This window comes from Aethalodelphis obliquidens, unplaced genomic scaffold, assembly GCF_003676395.1.
Source record: "Aethalodelphis obliquidens isolate GAN/ISIS:26980383/991018 unplaced genomic scaffold, ASM367639v1 scaffold48, whole genome shotgun sequence".
Lineage (NCBI taxonomy): Eukaryota > Metazoa > Chordata > Mammalia > Artiodactyla > Delphinidae > Aethalodelphis > Aethalodelphis obliquidens.
In genome coordinates, this window is record NW_020837992.1 from 1,676,502 (window position 1) to 1,688,377 (window position 11,876).

At 51.3% G+C, this 11,876-nt stretch overlaps 1 protein-coding gene across 2 annotated transcripts in view; it reads right to left on the reverse strand.

Moving 5' to 3' along the window:
- The window catches only part of LRRN2 (leucine rich repeat neuronal 2), a 62,930-nt gene extending 59,462 nt beyond the window's left edge, over window positions 1–3,468 (reverse strand). For both annotated transcript variants that reach the window (XM_027082723.1, XM_027082724.1), the window contains exon 1: window positions 3,061–3,468. The gene's annotated coding sequence lies outside the window, so the exon portion shown is untranslated. The remainder of the gene's footprint in view (window positions 1–3,060) is intronic.
- Between the last annotated feature and the right edge of the window lie 8,408 nt (window positions 3,469–11,876).

Genomic DNA, 11,876 nt, shown 5'->3' on the forward strand with positions numbered 1-11,876 from the left:
CTGCCTGCCTAGTTTGTCACAGACCTGTGTGGAATCAGGAAGATCCACTGCCCTCCCTGCCTCCTCTCCCAGGGTCCCAACTCCTCCAGGAAGCCTTCCCGGATCCCATGAGAAAGCTTATTCACGCAACCATTCATCAAATCCTTATATATTTTAATATTCTGAGGAGACAAGGCATGCTCCTGAAAAATTTGGTTAAAATGTAATCTTCAGATAACTGTATAAGTTACCAGATGTCACAGACATAGGGGCCAAGTGAACTGCAGATAATCAGTGATTTCAATACGGAGACCTCTGTGACCTGGGACAAGTGGTTTATCCTCTCTGGTCCTCAATTTCCTCAGCTATAAAGCAGATGATAATCCAGAATTTAGAAGGTTATTAGGAGGATTGAATGAGATAATTTCTGTAAAGCTCCTGACAGACTGGTGCTTATAGGTACTCAGTAACCAATATGTTTCTTTCTTCCTTCTCCATCTAAAGCACTGGCCTTCTACTCAGTCCTCCCAGATAAATGGTAAGATATGAACTGGTCCATCCTTTGAGGTCAGAAATGTCTTAAGGACAGGATGACCCTGGGTCTGTAAGCTTTGCAGTACCTGGTTTACTGTAAGAAGATGGGCCTGTCATGTTAGAGGTCACTCAGTATAATAAAGATGACAATTTACTAGGGTTGTTCACACGCATCCCCCACTGACCCCACAAGTAGTGGGTCTTTGAAACAGCCTGGTGAGCACAGACCTAATCAGCTGGGAAGTCCAGATGCAACTTTGGTTCTGCCCTGAGATATAAAGGTTTGTTTAATTGCTGTATCCTCAGCTCCTAAAATAGTGCTAAGCACAGAGTAGGTGCTCAATAAATTGTTGAATGAATGAATTTTTTTTAAAAGCAATGGATTTCCTCTCCCCTTTCTAATACTAATAATAAAAAAAAGAGGGTAGGTAGGAGGGGCAAGTGGTAAGGTACAGGAGTCATGCAGGGGGAATGCAGCTGCCAGGCCCTCCACCCAGGCTCCTCCTCTGCGAAGGGGGTACAGCAAAGCTAACAGTGCATGTGTGCCCACCGTCAGGATGCTCGGGAGCCAGGAGCCAAGTGCACACTCCTGGCTTGAGGCTGAAGCAGCAGGTTTATAGAAGAGACGGGGCCAAGGTGGAGACAGACCTGGAAAGGAGGGAGGGAGAAGTCTGGGGAGAGGATGAGGGTGAGAGAAGAGTGAGAGCAGTCTGAGGGAAAAGGGAGAGGAAGAGATGCTTGAAGGGGAAGTGAAGAGTGAAGGAGAAAGAGAGGAGGAGGAAGGAGGGGGGGAGACACAGGAAATAAAGAATGGGGAGTGGAGAGGAATGGTGGAGAGTTAGAGGAAACCTGCTGTCTCAGTCTGGGTGGAATTCGTCTTAGCAGACCTCTGAGTTCCCCCCGCCATTCAGTGTCTTCTTTGGGTTGGGCTGTGCAGGAGGAGGCTGTAGATTTGGGGGTGCTCCTAGATGCCAGGTGTCTGCCAGACCCTGGGCAGGTCTCAATCCCTGAAGCCTGAGGCCTTTAGTTCCATCCTTTCCAAATAATGAGGTCTCATCCCACGTCTAGAGGGACACCCCTTCCCACCCCGCATGGGAAGGAGGAGACTCAGTGTGAGCCAAGCCCAGGGGAAGGAAAGTGGTCTAGAAGGCTCAGACCCCTAGCTGTGTTCTCTTTCCGTCTTCTCCCCATAAGAACACCTGGCCAGCCAGGAAAGTGGGTCAGGCCACCCACACGTGACTTTTTTCTAATAACAGCAGGGCCCACAGGCAAGGGGGCCTCAGTGCCCTGTACACAGCCCTGCCCATCCCATGCCCAGTGCTCTTGTTGGAGGGACCTTTAAGGAGCAGTGGGCAGTGGGAGGGGATCCCTGCCTTCTCATTCAGGAAGAGGACATGGGCCAGAGCCCACCCCAAGCTGGCGGGGAAGGGGGAGCCTGCCGTCTGCCAGGGTGCATGATAAGACCCAGATCTCCCCATGATGATGACCAAGGTGGCAGGGAGCCGCCTCTACTCCCCTGACCTGGGGTGTCTGTTTTCTCTACCACGCACCTTCTGGGGTCTTCAAGTAGAGGGCCCGACGGGTCCATTTCTGGCAACTGAGCGCTGCGCCCAGCCCACCCCCTCCAGACCCTGCAAGGTGCCCTATTAGAAGCTGCGTTGGTTCCAGCAGACCTGAGCTGCGGCAGCCTGAAGAACAGAGCACAAAGCCCAGCTGACATCCTCCTTCCTGTTCCTTTGATGCGGAAGGAAGGACAAGGACAGAGGGGGAGCACGCAACAACCCTAGGGCCCACCCTCAGGGTCCAGGTCTCCCGCACCTCTTTTGCTTCTCAGCTCAGCCCTAATGGGGCTCAGGTTCCCCTCACCCGGCGGCTCCCCGCTGGCTGGGCCGCCGGAGCCTACGCCGCCCTTCGCCTGCAGGACAGACGCACCACCTGTGGCTGGCCAGCCCCTCCCGTCGGCTGGGTGCCGCGGTGGGCCCCGAGCTGGCCTTCCACTCCCGGGGCCCGCAGGCTGAGCCCGGGGCCCGCAGGCTGAACCGTAGGCCCGCCCATCCCCCACCCCGAATGTCCCAGCCCAGGCTGCGCACAGACCCCTGCCGCCCGGGAAGAGGCAGGCTCCGGGTTCCAGATACTTCGGACAGACGCCAAGGCCACCTTGGACACCCAAACTCCAAGGAAGGGAAAGTCCCCGGGCTCTGGAGCGCTTCCCCTGGCGAGTCCGCCCCTGTCACGCCCTCCCTAACCTCTGCCACCTCGCGGCTCCGCGACATCTCAGGGCCCCGCTCTGCCCAGCAACAGTTTGGGGCGGTTCGGGCCTCTCCGGTGGACTCGGGCCCGGGCGCCCCCTCCTCGGGTCCAGGCTGCGCAGTCGGCAACCGTCTTTCCAGTCTCCAGCCCTCCTTCCCTCTCCCCTCGCGGCCGCCTCCCCGCCCGAGTCCCTGGCTCCCTTACGGGCGTCGCGGCAGAAGCCCGCCCCTCCCCTAGCGCCCGCCCGGCCCAGCGGCCCCCAGCCCGCGCGCCCCGGGTCGCGAGCCGCACACTCACCCCCGGCCGCCGGCCGCCGCCTGCGCCGCCGCGCACCGCTCCGCTCCGGCCCGGGCTGGGCTGAGGAAGACCAGTCCGCCCTCCCTCCGCGCGCCGCCCGCGCAGGCCGGGGTGGGGTCGCGGGCGCCTCCCTGCCGCGGAGTTTTCCTGGGAGTGGTCCCGGGGCAGAGCCGGGTTAGGGCGCCGGCAGATCAACCACCTTCCCACCCGCGCCGCGCCGCGCCGCGCCCGCGCGTCCGGCGGGAGGCTGGCGACCGATATCGTGCGCTCCTTCCGCTCGCCGCCCGTTCGCAAGTGCAGCGAGCAGGCCTCCGCGGCGCCTCGCGCCCCTCCGCGCGCCCCTCCCCCCGGCTTCTCGCTTGCTGCTCCGCCGCTCTCCCAACCTCCCCAGCCCACTCCGGTCGCCTTCTCCCAGTCAGCCTGCCACGCCATCCCCCACCCCCTCCAGTCCTGCTGCCATTTTAACTCCAGAGTGTCCAGAGGCCCCTTTCGCACACACACACACACACACACACGCACACGCACACGCACACACAGATGGAGGAGTTGGGTGGGGCCAGATGCTGAGGCTTGAGCGTCTGGGGCCGTGGTGTCCTCGTGCTTTTACACGCAAGGCTTGTCTGAAAGAGGAAGGGAGCACAGCGCGTGGATCTGAGAGGGGAAAGGGAACGGCTCTTCTGATATTGCTTCTTACTCCCTTGTAAAGGCCAGGAGGACAGAGGAGAAATTCAGCAGCTTTTAGAGCACAGGTGCAACTCATAAGCATAGCATTTTTGCTTTGCGTGGTGTTATCCTCCCCCAAGTTAACAGCGGACTAAGGGATGCAGAGTGGGTTAGAATTTGTCCATGGGTACGGGTACCGCTCATCCTAAAGAATGGTATGGAATATCCACCCCACCCCCACCAGTTCTCATGCCCTTCCAGCATTGCCCCCTGAAATGGGCAGCTCTGGCTTTCTGGAAGATTCCATCCTGGTCCTTAGCAAAGATATCAGTCTCCATACGTGTTAGGCAGGAGCTGGCAAGCCCACTCAGGGGCTTGGCTTTGGGGGATGCCCCTCTTGCAGGCTGGACGTTGTGAACGCTGGGAAAGGAGAGCAGGATGCTGAAGGCGGGTGCTGGGCTGCTACCTGGTGGCTTAGAAAGGCTAGGACACCGCCACTGGTCGGTGCTTAGGAGAGTGTGTCTCCTGCTGGAGCCAACTGCCTGAGGCCCATGCCTTAGTGGAGCCTTGAACCTGGACCACTCAAAATGGACGTGACAAGCTCAGGTCCATGACAGGCCACACCCTACTGGTTCTGGTTCTGACCAGAGCCTGCAGAAGCAACCATAGGGGAGTAGGTGGGGTGGAGCCCAAGGGATGGGGAGTCCTGCCAGGCGTGGCATCTGGTCTGCCTTCCTTCATCCAGGGCTTTAGCTCAATGCCTCCTGTGAGCTGAGCTTCAGAGAGAACAGGGACAGAGCTTTCTGGCTCTGTCTTCTCCAAGGGCACAGCCGGTGGTAACTGCATGCCTGGAGGCTTTTATCAAATCGGCTTGAAGGTCTGTGTGTTCTATATGCACAGAGGGGGTTCTCACCTTCATGTATTCAATAAGCACATATTAAGTTCTCATTGTACCTCCTAAACCACTCCCATGCCCCCACCCTCCACCCCTGCTGTGGGGTATAATGGCCTCAAGGAGTTTAGAGGGACAAGTTGGAACTATATGAAACACATTTTAACATTTCAAGGCAAAGGAAGTGCTGTAGAAATACAGAAAGAAAAGGCTGTTATAGGTTGGGGTTATTCATAAAAGCTTTTACGGAGGAGTTGAGCTTCAAGCTGAGCCCAGATGGAGGGACAGGTGAAACTGGCAGAGCAAACAGGGACTAGCAAATGCAGAATGCAGGAAAGTGGAGACCAGCAGAGCAGAATGGATTGCCTGGTAGGTAGGGGGCAAGGGAGGGAATTTATAGAGCTGCGATTGGATGCCAGGCCTTTTCACACATCTCCCTCATTTTATCCTCTGAGTTGACTCTTACCCCATTTAACAGACAGGAGAATGGAGACTCAGAGAGTTTAAGATCTACAGGCATAATTTGAACCCTGCTGGTTCCTAAGTGGCAGACCCTGTAAGACACATAAGGGATAAGGGAATTGTATCATCTGTGGGCAGAGAACTAGGTAGAGAGTGTGGCCCCAGAGCAGTGGTCCTCAGGCTTAAGCATCATCTAGAGCGTGTGAACAAATGCAGACTCACAGGTCCTACCCCAAAGTCAGATTCTGCAGGAATCTACAGTTTGACAAACTCTCTAGGTAATTCTGATTCAAGTGGCTAGATGAACCCTGCTTTGAGACACACTGGCCTGGTGTGCCCATCACTCTCTGATCTCTCCTGCCTGGGCTCAGCAAGCACAGAGCCCTGTATTCTGTGGGGGAACCACAGTGAAAGGAGAACACAGGGTCCCTGCCAGAGGCAGGTTCACGGTGAAGCTGATGAAGCTTAAGTTTTATGGTTGTTCACTTGCGGGGAGGAGGGGAGGAGGGGAGGAGGGGAGGAGGGGAGGAGGGGAGGCCGGTTTACAAACAGGAAGCATTTTTATGCAGGCATTTCTGGTGAACTGAACGAAGAGGTGTCACAAGGAAGGGATCTGAATTTCCAAGGCTTACATAAATTATTGTGATCTTTCTAGTTCTAAAGAAATATCACCATTGGGCCTAATTTTGTATTTGTTCTTTTTCTTAAGAGGGCCCCACGAAACCTGGCTCTTCCCCTGGCCCCTGCCTTCAGGGAGCTCCCAGGATCCACAAACACCCTTGGAGCACAGAGAACCAGAAAGGCAGGAGGACACTGCAGATGGCAGAGCTGTGTGGAACTGCAGGGAGTCCTCAAATTTATCTTGGGTTATATTCCTGGAAAAGGTACTGCAGGTAAAATGATGTAGGTTGAATCTGGTTTTGCCCAGGAACAATGTGATAATGGAAATTACAATCCTCACCTAGGTCTTGGTGCCCAACTTTTTATAGGAATAAGTATAAATACCATATTTAATCAACTGTAAATGATACACCTGCACTATGTATTTGTTAAATTGAATTTGAATATATAAAACAGCTAAACTGGGCAATATGGTAACCAAATCCCATTCTGTTTGACGTAACGTATTCAAAAGATTCCTGGGAGAAATGCTCTTGTGGGGGGAAGGAGGGAGCCATGGAGAAGACTGGAGAGACTCCCGTTCCCTTCATACGCAATCTGTTTAGGCAAGAGGGAGACTCTCAGAGGTCTGAAGCTGGGGGACAAGGGTTTTGTGCCCCATGGCAATCTGAAAACAGCCCAACCAGGTAGCATCATTTGTGGGTACACCTGGTCAACTCTGAAGTGCATACGTCTCTTAAGACAAATTAAGGGCTGCCTACATGCACAGCCCAAATGGGGGACATTTGAGATGGATTTGAGTACATGAAGTTGGATGAGGGTGATCTGGGATGGCTTTCTGGAGGAGGAAATTTTTGAGAAGATACTTGAAGGCAGGAGGGAGAATGGTTAGGCCTCCTGAGAGGTCAGTGCCAGGGACCCTCAAAGACCTTTTCATTTGACTCTTAACCCACCTCATTGTGTAACCCATAGGCTGCCAAGGAGACTTTGTCCCAAGGTGCCCGTCTCTCACCTCCCGTCTACTTCAGTGTTTCTCAAACTGCAGGTCGAGACCCATTAGTGAGTTACAATAAGAACTTTTTTAAAAAATGAAATAGAATAGGATAGAACATATTTCATTAACACTTTTGTTCCAGTTTCATGAAATCTTATGTGTGTACTATGTCATGGTGTTCAATGTATTTCTTACCATGGGTTTCCATAAAACCTTGGTTATTTATTCCCAAAGTCTGCAAATAAGATACTTATGAGGTATCTCACATGTTAAGAGTAAAGTATTTCTCAAATTCAGCCTTTTCACATGGCATTACTTCTGTGATTTTCTTCTTTTCCAATCAGACTGTGTTCATTTCTGAACACTTTATTTCAGAAACGGTTGACAGGGCAAAGAAACCGGGACTCCGTGTATCCTAATCCTGTACTTTTATCTTTGCATTGTCTCTGACCCCTATATTTTCTTTCTTATTTTCTCTCAGAGAAGGAAGTCTTTATGGTCTTACTGCCAATATTTGAATTAGTTCCAACATAGGTCTTAGAGCTCACAGGGCTCTCCAGAGATCATTCCTAAGGTCTGTCCCAGCAGCCAGCGCTTGGGTCTATTTTTGCTTTGTAAACTGAAGCTTCTGAAACTGTGTGAGCAAAAGAATTACCTGGGGAACTGATTAAAATGCACTTTCCTGGATCCCATCCATAGATCTGAAGTGGGCTCCTGAACTGCAATTTTTTCTTATTTTTATTTTTTGCGGTATGCGGGCCTCTCTCACTGTTGTGGCCTCTCCCATTGCGGAGCACAGGCTCCGGACGCGCAGGCTCAGCGGCCATGGCTCACGGGCCTAGCCGCTCTGCGGCATGTGGGATCTTCCCAGACCGGGGCACGAACCCGTGTCCTCTGCATCGGCAGGTGGACTCTCAACCACTGCGCCATCAGGGAAGCCCCTGAACTGCAATTTTGACCAGTTCTTTAAGTGATTCTGAGGACCACACTTTGAGAAACACAATTTATAAGCCATGGAGAAAATTCAGCTCCTTCCAGGAAGCTTTCTCCCATTCATCCCTGGTTCTGATCACTCCACTGTTTCCCTTCTCAGGAACAGTCTTGTTTATGCCACTTTATGTTTATTTGCAATCATTTGCACTTTGTCTGAAAAGTTATTTTATCTGGGCATCCCGCCTTCCTACTTAAATTATTAGCTCCCCCAAGGAACTGTATCATTCATTACTATTTCCCCAGAGTACCCAGCAGAGGACCTTGCTCGTGGCAGATTTCTCATATGCTCTCTGTGCATAGGACAAAATCCTCCCATATGTCCCCCTGCCCCTCTCAGCCCCTAGCGCCCTGGGTGGTAGTCTCTACCCTGGAGTGCTCAGGGCAGGGGTTAGTGTCTGAGCTGTTCCCTGGATCAAACAGTGTTATTGATTGGGTGATTTCAGCTCTGTCTGACTTTGTCCTTTCCATTTGACCTCCGTAGGTTTAGAGAGAAGTGAATCGGTAAAAACTAATGAGTCCAGATGACCCCCCTGGGATAGTAGCTTCATCAAAGGCTCTTACATGCTCCCCACCCAGAAACACATTGAACAGCAAAGGCAGAGGGCTGAGCAGCAAGACTAGAACCAGAATGAGGCAAGCTAGCTGCCTAGGGAGCAAGATTTAAGGCAGCACTTACTCTCAGGTGCTGACCCTGCACATGCAGGACCGTAAGAGTGGACACCTCCTTAAATTTCGGCTCTAGGCGCCTTTCCTCACCCTAGTGCCAGCCCTGCTAAGCAGCCTGAAGCAAGCATCCTGGGCCCCAGGTCTTGACACTTAAGCCTTAAAATGGACGGACGGAAAGGGGGCTGAGCAAGGCGTGGCCTGGACACTGTCCTATTCCTAGATTAAATGGTTCTTCAAGCAGAGGTCAGCTTGGTCCATTCTCTTGTCCCAAGGCATTGTCGTGCATGATAAGCAACTTGGATAAAATTGACTCTAAGCTCCTGATTCTGCGCAGGGAGCGGTCAGCGTGTGGTCTCACTTGGTCCTTATGAGCTCCACAGCAGCTAGTCTCCAGCTAGGAAGAAGCTCAAACCCGACTCAGTCCCATGTCCTCTGGTCGAAGTACACTGGGTTTTTTTGTTGTTGTTCTTTCCTTTTCTTCCCCCTCTACAACTCCTCTGCCTCTCGTGGAAGACATCCCACAGTCCCCGAGAGCCACATGTCAAAGGGATTAAAATCTTCACTGTCAGAAAAGTCATCCTTATGTTTTATCCTTATTGCTCCTCCTACCACAAACCACATTTCTTCCTGTTTCAACCTCAGGGGGGATGAAGAACAGCCTGTCACTGGTCACCAGCCTCTGTATGTGGGAATCCCGGGTCCTTTGGCTTTGCGAAGTCTTTTCTGTCTTCTTTTCCTCAGGCACTGTAAACTCATCTTCTTTGCTGGGGGGCTTCTTTTCTTTTCTGGGAGAAGCAAAATTATAAGGAGAGGAAGGAGGAGAAAAGTAGGAGAAAGAAGAGAGTTGAGGATGTAAATTAGCGCCACCTCTTCCTCAGCTGAGGGAGACTGATCTGCCTGAAGGCAGGACCCGAGGAGGTGACCAAAATGCTGGGCTCCTTGCAGGCCAGGACCCTGGCAGAGAGCCTAGAGCCTTGGGCCACATCTGTGTACTTCCGCACGAATGGCTAATAGTCCACATCCCTTCACAGACCCCAGGCTGGATGGGTCCACAGACCTCTGCTGGATGGGTCCCACCCTGGAAGGGAAGATGGATGAAACGGCTACTGGAAGAAGTTGCACCTGGCTCACCTGGATGCCCCCGTCACAGACGAGTGGGACTTTCAGACTCCAGATGGGAGAACAGAAAGCTGAGGCCCCGGGTCGGGCACCCAGCCCTTCTCCTCCCCTGTCCCCCTGCAGTGTCAGAGATGATCTCCCCACACACTGAGTAGGGAGGCTGGAGTGACTAATGACTAATGCATGTCATTTTCAAGATGCTCTCTCTGCACAGGAAAGTACATTCAGATCCAGGTTTTAATCATGTGTGATTTTAGCTGAGATGGTGTTAATTTATTTCCTTTGCTACTTCAGCGGTTCTTCCTCTTTCATCACGGTGAAAATATCTGGAATGTATCTTTTTTTCTTAAGGACAAAGAAAAGAAGCTGATCTTGCTCCTTTTCCACTGATTGAGGTTTAGAACATTCTAGGGGCTGCCAGATGCTGTTTAGTGGGTACTTCAGGATGGAGGCCCTACGGTCTCCCACTACCCAGCCTTCCTGTCCTTCTGCTACCAGATTTGCCAAAGGGAATGCTTGATGCGGCAGGACCCTTACCACCCAGACAGACCCTCTGACAGGTTCACCAAAAGAGGGGATTTTTCAGCCAGGGCCGGCTCCTGTTAGTTTCCAAAATGTGAGGTGCTTTTTTCTTTGTAGAACCTTCAGAGAAAAGGGGAACAACTTGACATTGCAAAGGGCTTCGTGGAGGAAGGGGACAGTATCAGTGAAAGAAAGATGGGACAGGAGGCATCGAAGGTCCCCTGATTGGTGGTCCAAAGCTCGTGCTTTCTGACTTTGGTTGGAAGAGGGTCTATTTGAGAAAGTAGGCAGGGTCAAGGTGAATATGATAACCCACTAATACATTTTTTTTCTTTTCACTCAAATTCTCTTTGTGATGAGCATAAAAATAGCACACACACCTTCAGAGATTCTCTAGCATCTCGCCCCAGAACTTTGCCCTCTTTGAGAATTATTATTTTTCTCTGTATCTGTACTAGCTAAGATCATTTTATCAAGCCTTACTTACTCTAATTTTTATTATAAAAATAAAATAATTTTAATTTTCCAAACCTAGAATTGTAGTAGCATTTTAAATATGTTCTTTCAATCTGTATGTAAGTCCCAAATTGGAGATCAAATTTCCCCACCCCTCTGCATTGGAGAGTCACGGAATCACTGCCCTAGTATCCAGCACAGGATAAGCAGAAAAGCGTCAGCCATGCCAGGCTGGGGCTATTCAGGGACACTTTTGCCTCTTGTCCAAGTCACTCCCCGCCATCTCGTGAAATCAATGTCTTCTTCGGTCATTTGGGCACATAGTAGGAAATTCATTAAGTATATAGTGCATGAATCTTACACTATTAAAGTCCAGATCTTCCTTGACTTACAGTGGGGTTACATCCCAATAAACCCATCATAGGTTGAAAATATCTAAAGTCAAAAATGCATTTAACATAACCTACCGAACAGCATAGCTTAGCCTAGCCTATCTTAAATGTGCTCAGAACACTTAACATTAGCCTACAGTTGGGAAAAATGCTCTAACACAAAGCCTGTTTTATAATAAAGTGTTGAATAGCTCATGTAATTGATTGTAACTGTACTGAAAGTGAAATACAGAATGCTCGCAGGGTAAGGAATGGTTGTAAGTGGATGGGTTGTTTACCCTTGTGATCCTGTGGCTGACTGGGAGCTGTCACTCACTGCCGCTGCCCAGCATCATGAGAGAGTATCATACTGCATGTCACTAGCCTGGAAGAAGATCAAAATTCAGAAGTTGAAGAATGGCGTCTACTGAATGTGTATTGCTTTTGCACCGCTGTAAAGTCGAAAAATCGTTAAGTCAAACCATCATGAGGCAGGGACCATTTGTATTATCAAGTGCTTGGCACAGTGCTGGCGACTGGCGGTGACAAAGTACTCAATAAGAGTTAACCACTGTCCCTAAGGTCCCCAACACCCTGCCTTCTCCACATGTCCTGTAGCCTGCCCTCTGTTAAGAAGTTCTAGCTGGTTGAGATGCTAATTTTCTTAAGGTACCTTGGGACAGCCCTCAACATTCTCTCCAAATGGTGACCACCTACTGGTTTCTTTTGGTTGAATCAGAAGCCTATCACAGTGCTGTACACATAGTAGGGCCTCAACAAATGCCTGTTGAGGGAGTGACTGAACGGTCTGGTGCCTTCCACTTGGCAGCCCCTCTGGTCAAGGGAGGCAGAGCCAGCGGAATGGTTGGGGCTGGACCATGACACAGCTGCTTAGTGAACAAGTATGCTCTTCTTTTTTTTTTTTTTTTTTTTTTGCGGTACGCGGGCCTCTCACTGTTGTGGCCTCTCCCGCTGCAGAGCACAGGCTCCGGACGTACAGGCTCAGCGGCCATGGCTCACGGGCCCAGCCGCTCCGCGGCATGTGGGATCCTCCTGG